We start from the raw sequence: 8,712 nt of genomic DNA, 5'->3' as shown, positions 1-8,712 counted from the left end.
GCTCGCCCTCTGATTGGCTCTCACCAGTTTCCGGATCAGCGAGCTCCGGAGACCGTTGAAGCTCAGACCCGGCGCCTGCGCATTATACGGCTCGGACTCGGCGCCTGCGCATTATACGGCTCGGACTCGGCGCCTGCGCACATCGCTGACGTTAGCCTGCAAGCGGAGGTGGGCCTGCGTTCAATTTCACAGCCTTTCGTTCAATTTTTGGTCAGTTTCTAATTTTGGTTTGAAGAGTTGATTAAGACTTCAGTAGGTATTTAATTTTAATTTATTGACGAGTTTATTTGTCACAAGTGGGTGGCTGTGAGGGAACGCTGTCCTTTATAGTATTGACGGGAAATATAAAGTTATGATATTGAGTCAAATATACGGCGTTTCTCGCTAGTATATGATGAATCTTTTCAATCCCTCTTCACTCATTATTTGATGCAAAGATTAGGGCCTGCTTTACATACCTCACTGTTCACAATGGTGCTTTATGCTTTTATATGATCTGAGTGACTTGTGTTAAGGGGTGTGTACAATAACTAAATATTGCTGCTTAATTCAGGTGTTAAAGTTTTGCCATTTTATGATGCGAACTAATTGGCACAGATATTACCCTTGTTTAAGATGTCATGAAATCATGAAAGACAATATAGAAACGTTAATTATTTTCTCTCTGTTTGTGTATTTCTCACGTGCTCTTACGTGCACTTTATCAGGGCCATTCTTCTGCGTCCCCTTCATATGCAAGAAAATTAGTGGTATTGCAATGTACAGCCTGGAAATAGATCCTTCAGTCCAACTTATCCACGCTGATCAGATAACCTAAATTAATCTAGTCCCATATCCCTCTGAACCCTTCCTGTTTATATAATCATACAGATGCCTTTTAAATGCTGTAATTGTACCAGCCTCCATCACTTCCTCTGGCAGCTCATTCCATTCACATGCCACTCTCTGCATAAAGAACTTGTCCCTTAGGTACCTTTTAAATCTTTCCCTTCTTGTCCTAAACCTATGCCCTCTAGTTCTGGACAATCCCAACCCTTGGGAGAAGATTTGTAGCTCAAGTGTTCCTATACAATGTATTCGCCAAAAATGGATACCCCTGCAATTTCATCAACAGATGTCTAGGGGAAAGACAACAGAATGAGGACATGCCACAACCCAAAGGACTACCACACTACCTTACATCAAAAACGTTTCTGAACTGACAGCCAGACTACTGCGACCACGAGGACTCATAACAGCCCACAGACCAACAGCCACTCTCAGACAACAACTCACCAGGATGAAGGACCCGATACCCAGCATGATCAAAACCAATGTAATTTACAAAATCCCACGCAAGGACTGCACAAAACACTACATAGGACAAACAGGAAGACAGCTAACGTTCTGCATCCACGAAACGACATGACCAGCTATCCTTAGTAGCCACACATTCAGATGACAAGCAACATGAGTTCGACTGGGACAACACTACTATTCTAGGACAAGCCAAACACAGAACAGCCAGGGAATTCCTAGAGGCGTGGCACTCATCCACAGATTCAATCAATAAGCACATCGACCTGGACCCAAAATACCGGCCACTGCAGCGAACAGCTGGAACTGACAACCGGAAGCAGCAGGTACAAATCACTATAAATGCCGGAGGAAACGTCACCGAAGCGCTTCACAAGAGGCTCCCAAGCACTGAGGATGTCACCTAGACAGGGGACGAAACATCTGCAACACAAATTGCCAACTCGGTGAACAGAATCACAACAATCCCAACCCTTGTCTATTTATCCTTTCCATGCCCCCCATGATTTTATAAATCTCTGAGGTAATCCCTCAGCCTTCAACACTCCAGGGAAAACAGCCCAAGCCTGTTCAGCCTCTCCATATAGCTCAAATCCTCCAATCCAGGCAAAATCCTTGTAAATCTTTTCTGAATCTTTAAAGTTTCACAACATCCTTCTGTAGGAAGGAGACCAGAATTGCACACAATATTCCAAAAGTGGCCTAACCAACATCCTGTACAGCCGCAACATAACATCCCAACTCCTGGACTCAATGCTCTGACCAATAAAGGAAAGCATACCAAACGCCACCTTCGCTATCCTATCTACCTGTGACTCTACTTTCAAGGAGCTGTGAACCTGCACTCCAAGGTCTCTTTGCTCAGCATACACGCTAGGACCTCACCATTAAGTGTATAAGTCCTGCTAAGATTTGCTTTCCCAAAATTAAGCACCTCGCATGAAAATAGGGTGGTAATGGTCAGGGATTTTAACTTTCCAAGCATAGACTGGGACTGCCAAAGTGTTAAGGGTTTAGATACAGAGGAGTTTGTCAAGTTTGTACAAGAACATTATCTGATTCAGTATGTGGATGTACCTACTAGAAAAGGGGGAGAACTTGACCTACTCTTGGGAAATAAGGTATGACAATTGACAGGTGTCAGTGGGGAGCACTTTGGGGCTAACGACTAATTCTATTAATTTTAAAATAGTGATGGAAAAGTTTAGACAGAATCTGAAAGTTAAAATTCTAAATTGTGTCCTTTTAAACAAAGTTTCCCTCCAACATTGTCAGATGCCAGCATTTCCAGTGGTCTCTGGCATCCATGTTTGACCCGATGAATTGGAATGAATAGTCTATCTATATTTTCCCCAACCACCATCGAGTATCTTTCTTGAAGAATCAAAGGCTTCAGATGCATTGCTCATTGCCAGAATAATCCACTTATTCTGAGCATGAAATCATCCATCTCAGTGCTCTAGATTGCAGACTTCTGCCCAGAATTACTTGAGTATCTACCTTCTATTATCCCAGTGTCATAAAATGATCTACAAAGTCTGACATGCCCTGCTCAATACTCAAATACCTTTGACCACTTTCCGGTGTTTCTAATTTCCAAGGTAATTTCTTTCCATCCTGTGCTGCAAGATCAGATATTACTAATTGGTGCAATCAGCTCAGACTGCCTTTCAGTAGCATACATACAGTGAAGCCCTCCTGGGCCAAGAAGTCTGGGCTCATGTCCCACATGCTTCAGAGGTGTGTAATAACATTTCTGAATATGTTGAATAGAAAATGTCTACAGCAGGATCTTAACATAACCAATTTCCCCTTCTTTCGTCTCGCGCAGGCACAAAGAAGGTTATGTGTCATAAAACCATAAGATAGATGAGCAGAATTAAGGCATTCAGCCCATCAGGTCTGCCTAACCATTTAATCATAGCTGATATGTTTCTTAACCCCATTTTCCTGCCTTCTCCCCATAACCCTTGATCTCTTTACTAACCAAGAACCGATCTCTCTCTGTCTTAAAGAGACTCAATGTATTGGGCTCCACAGCCCTCTGAGTCAATGAGTTCCACGGAGTCTCCACCCGCTGGTAGAAGAAATTCCTTCTTTTCTCAGTTCCAAAAGGTCATCCCTTTAGGTTGAAGTTATGCCGGCAAGTCCTAGTCTCTCCTACTAGTGAAACCATCTTCTCCATGTTCACTGTATCCTCAGTGTCTCTGTGTCCTGTATGTTTCAATGAGATTGCCTTTATCCTTCTAAACTACATTGAATAGAGACACAGAGTCCTCAAACACTTCAGATGACGAGCCCTTCATCCCTGGGATCATACTTGTAAACTTGCTCTGGACCTCCCCTCCCCCACCCCACCCCGAATCTTTCCTTAGATACAGGCCCAAAACTTCTCGCAACATTCCAAATGCAATCTGATCAGTATCTTATACAACCTCTGTATATCTCTGTTCTTGTTTTGAGCCTTTTTGAAATGATTGCCAGCTTTGGATTTAGTTTCCTAACTGTCAACTGAACCTGTATATTAATCTTGAGAAGATCCTGATGTAGGAGTCCAAAGTCCTTCAGGGTTTCAGATTTCTGAAGCCTTTCCCTGTTTAGAAAATCATCTACAACGCTATTCTTCCTACCAAAATGTACAACCTCACACTTTGCCACATCTGTGCCGACTCATCTAACCTGTTCAAGTCCTTCTGCATTCTCCGTGCTTCCTCAACACTTACCTATCTTTGGCCATCTTCAACAATGCCCTCAGTTCCTTCGTCCAAATTGTTAATGTATAAGGTGAATAGTTATAGTCCCAACACAGAACCCTGCAGTACTTCACTAGTCGATGGCTGCCATGCTGAAAAAGACCCCTTTATCCCTATTTTCCCTATTTTCTGCCGGTCAACTAATCCTCTGTCCATGCCAGTACCTTGCCACTAACATCATGGGTTCTTATCTTATTCAGCAGCCTCTTGTATGGCTCTTTGTCAAAGATCTTCTAGAAATCCAAATAGATCCTGTCCACTGGCTCTCCTTGGTTGTAACTTGGTTGTTACTTCCTTAAAGAATTCTAACAGATTTGTCAGGCATGACCTCTCCTTGATGAAGCCATGCACTTCTAAATACTCTGCAATCTCATCCTTAACAATGGACTCTTAAAATCTTACCAACTACTGACATTAGGCTGACCAGCTTATAGTTTCCTGTCTTCTGCCTCCTCCTCTTCTTAAACAGGAGTGTTACATTAGCCATTTCGCAGTCCTCTGGAATCCTCTCTGATTCCAGGGATTCCTGAAAGATGATCACCAATGCCGCTACAATTTCCTCAGCTTTCCCCTTCAGAACTCTGGGATGTAGTCCATTTGGTAATTTATCTATCTTTCGACTTTTCAGCTACCCAAGTACTTTCACCTCAGTGTTAGCTACTACACTCACCTCTGCCCCCTGAGTTTCTTGAAGTTCTGGTATGTTGCTCGTGTCTTCTGCTATGAAAACTGATACAAATCACCAATTCAATTCCATCATCATTTCTTTGTTCCCCATCGCTACTTCTCCAGGCTCATTTTCCAGCAGTCCAGTATCCATGCTTGCCTCTCCTTTATTTTAGATCTTCTTTTAGAGGGTATGGGTGGTGTCTTGAACGTATGTGGGGAGTTCCTGGACTAGGGGGGGATAGGACAGTGTCGAGGTAGGTAGAGATGAGTTCAGTGGGGCAGGAGCATGCTGAGACAATGGGTCGGCTAGGGTGGTCAGGCTTGTGGATCTTGGAAGGAGGTAGAGCTGGGCAGTGCGGGGTTCCTGGACTATGTTGGAAGCTGTGGGTGGGAGATCTGCTCCCAGGAGGGTGAGTTCCACCATAGAACACACCAGATGGCCTCCTTCTTTAGAGACCGCAATTTCCCTTCCCACGTGGTTGAAGATGCCCTCCAACGCATCTCGCACCTCCGCCTCAGACCCCACCCCTCCAACCATAACAAGGACAGAACGCCCCTGGTGCTCACCTTCCACCCTACCAACCTCCGCATAAACCAAATCATCCGCCGACATTTCTGCCACCACCAAAAAGACCCCACCGCCAGGGATATATTTCCCTCCTCACCCTTTCTGCCTTCCGCAAAGACCGTTCCCTTCATGACTACCTGGTCAGGTCCATGCCCCCCTACAACCCACCCTCCCATCCTGGCACTTTCCCCTGCCACCGCAGGAACTGTAAAACCTGTGCCCACACCTCCTCCCTCACCTCTATCCAAGGCCCTAAAGGAGCCTTCCATATCCATCAAAGTTTTACCTGCACATCCACCAATATCATTTATTGTATCCGTTGCTCCCGATGCGGTCTCCTCTACATTGGGGAGACTGGGCACCTCCTAGCAGAGCGCTTTAGGGAACATCTCTGGGACACCCGTACCAATCAACCACACCGCCCCGTGGCCCAACATTTCAACTCCTCCTCCTGCTCTGCTGAGGCCATGGAGGTCCTGGGCCTCCTTCACCGCCGCTCCCTCACCACCAGACGCTGGGAGGAAGAACGCCTCATCTTCTGCCTTGGAACACTTCAACCCCAGGGCATCAATGTGGACTTCAACAGTTTCCTCATTTCCCCTTCCCCACCTCATCCTAGTTCCTAACTTCCAGCTCAGCACTGTCCCCATGACTTGTCTGGACTTTCCCTTCCTGCCTATCTCCTTTTCCACCTATCCACTCCACTCTCTCCTCCCTGACCTATCACCTTCATCCCCTCCCCCACTCACCCATTGTGCTCAATGCTGCTTTCTCCCAACCCCCACCCTCCTCTAGCTTATCTCTCCACTCTTCAGGCTCACTGCCTTTATTCCTGATGAAGGGCTTTTGCCCGAAACGTCAATTTCGCTGCACTTTGGATGCTGCCTGAACTGCTGTGCTCTTCCAGCACCACTGATCCAGAATTTGGTTTCCAGCATCTGCAGTCATTGTTTTTACCAAATAGATGTGACATTTTGCAAAATGTCCAGATTGCATAGGTGGCAATGCTAGATGTCTTGAAACGGTTAAAGGTGGATAAACCCCCAGGACCGGATCAGGTGTACCTGAGAACTATGTGGGAAGCTAGAGAAGTGATTGCTGGGCCTCTTGCTGAGATATTTGTCTCATTGATAATAACAGGTGAGGTGTCGGAAGACTGGAGGTTGGCAAAGGCTAGCGGTAAAGACAAGCCAAGGAACTATCGACCAGTGAGCCTGACCTTGGTGGTGGGCAAGGTTTTGGAGGGAATCCTGAGGGACAGGATGTACATGTATTTGGAAAGGCAAGGACTGATTAAGGATAGTCAGCATGGTTTTGTGCATGGGAAATCATGTCTCACAAACTTGATTGAGTTTTTTGAAGAAGTAACAAAGAAGATTGATGAGGGCAGAGCGGTAGATGTGATCTATATGGACTATACAGCATTCGACAAAGTTCCCCATGGGAAACTGATTAGCAAGGTTAGATCTCATGGAATACAGGGCAACCTAACTATTTGGATACAGAACTGGCTCAAAGGTAGAAGACAGAGGGTGGTGGTGGAGGGTTGTTTTTTAGAATAGAGGCCTGTGACCAGTGGAGTGCCACAAGGATCGGTGCTGGATCCTCTACTTTTTGTCATTTACATAAATGATTTGGATACGAGCATAAGAGGTACAGTTAGTACGTTTGTAGATGACACCAAAATTGGAGGTGTAGTGGACAGCGAAGAGGGTTACCTCGGATTACAACAGGATCTGGACCAGATGGACCAATGGGCTTAGAAGTGGCAGATGGAGTTTAATTCAGATAAATGCGAGGTGCTGCATTTTGGGAAAGCAAATCTTAGCAGGACTTATACACTTAATGGTAAGGTCCTAGGGAGTGTTGCTGAACAAAGAGACCTTGGAGTGCAGATTCATAGCTCCTTGACAGTGGAGTTGCAGGTAAATAGGATAGTGAAGAAGGCGTTTGGTATGCTTTCCTTTATTGGTCAGAGTATTGAATATAGGAGTTGGAAGGTCATGTTGTGGCTGTACAGGACATTGGTTAGGCCACTGTTGGAATATTGCGTGCAATTCTGGTCTCCTTCCTATCGGAAAGATGTTGTGAAACTTGAAAGGGTTCAGAAAAGATTTACAAGGATGTTGCCAGGGTTGGAGGATCTGAGCTATAGGGAGAGGCTTAACAGGCTGGGGCTGTTTTCTTTGGAACGTCAGAGGCTGAGGGGTAACCTTATAGAGGTTTACAAAATTGAGGGGAATGGATGGGATAAATAGACAAAATCTTTTTCCCTGGGATCGGCATGTCCAGAACTAGAGGGCATGGGTGAGGGGGGAAAGATATAAAAGAGACCTAAGAGGCAACTATTTCACGTAGAGGGTGGTACGTGTATGAAATGAGCTACCAGAGGAAGTGGTGGAGGCTGGTACGATTGCAACATTTAAGAGGCATATGGATGGGTATATGAATAGGAAGGGTTTGGATGGATTTGGGCCGGGTGCTGGCAGATGGGACTAGATTGGGTTGGGATATCTGGTCGGCATGGACAGGTTGGACCGAAGGGTGTTTCCATGCTGTACATCTCTATGACTCAGACATGCAGTAAGCATATGTTAGCATGTTCAATTGTTAGGTTCTTCCCACAATTGAGTATCTCTTCATGGCAGAAAGTCACTTGAGTAAACATCAATTGAGGGACAGCAATAACAGTGATAATCATGTCTACTGAGCAAAGGAAGTTCAAATGCTTCTTGCAATACTTAAAACGTGTATGGTTACTTGAGGCAATGAACTCTACTGTATGTGAAAGAGAACTATGTGCTTGCTTGCTTCAGGGTCTGATACCTGATGCTTTCTATAGTTTTTTTTATGTTGCTCTACATAGTTTCCTGCAACATTTCTGGTATTAACGTTTGCTTGTTTTGGGTGCAGTTAGTTTCTGCAATAAAAATAGAGTCTCTTACTTTTAAGCAAAGGTCCTTGATGTTGTCACTAAAGTTGGGAGCAGGGGCATAGGTCATTTTGATCCCTGTTTGCAATTTGAAAGATCAATTAGGTAATTATCATTCTAAATGATTTTTTTAATAATGTAAATAAAACCATTACAAATTAGGTATTTACAACACTAAAAGTACAATTCAAAACATTCTCTTACGTTTCTTGGGGCTGGGGTGTTCATACTTTTGGCATTCTTCTTCATCTGTTTCTGGTCTGTCTTCTTGAAAAAGGTAAATTATTTTTATATCCCTTATTGTTCATGCAGAGCATTTTGCTGATGTGTATTACAGTTTCTTTCTTTAATATCTAGTCTACTTATCTATATTTCTAACCTTGTCCTTCCCTCACCAAGTTTGCACCAAGTCTTGAATACAACAGTTCTTCAGATTTGTTACTTTACCAAGATTGCTGGAATTTTATCTTTAAGTGCTCACTAGCCTGTAATTT

General features: G+C 44.4%; 1 protein-coding gene across 3 annotated transcripts in view; it reads left to right on the top strand.

The window, feature by feature from the left end:
- Positions 1 to 124: 124 nt before the first annotated feature.
- rnf114 (ring finger protein 114) overlaps positions 125 to 8,712 on the top strand; it is a 32,958-nt gene continuing 24,370 nt past the window's right edge. Inside the window, exon 1 of one of the 3 annotated variants that reach the window (XM_060836010.1) lies at positions 125 to 210. The gene's annotated coding sequence lies outside the window, so the exon portion shown is untranslated. Of the gene's footprint in view, positions 257 to 8,712 lie in introns of all 3 variants that reach the window. The other 2 variants (XM_060836008.1, XM_060836009.1) reach the window with 2 other exon arrangements.

Source organism: Hemiscyllium ocellatum, chromosome 15 (assembly GCF_020745735.1).
Source record: "Hemiscyllium ocellatum isolate sHemOce1 chromosome 15, sHemOce1.pat.X.cur, whole genome shotgun sequence".
Lineage (NCBI taxonomy): Eukaryota > Metazoa > Chordata > Chondrichthyes > Orectolobiformes > Hemiscylliidae > Hemiscyllium > Hemiscyllium ocellatum.
Note: the sequence above shows the minus strand (reverse complement) of the source record. Positions and strands in the feature narration are given on the sequence as shown.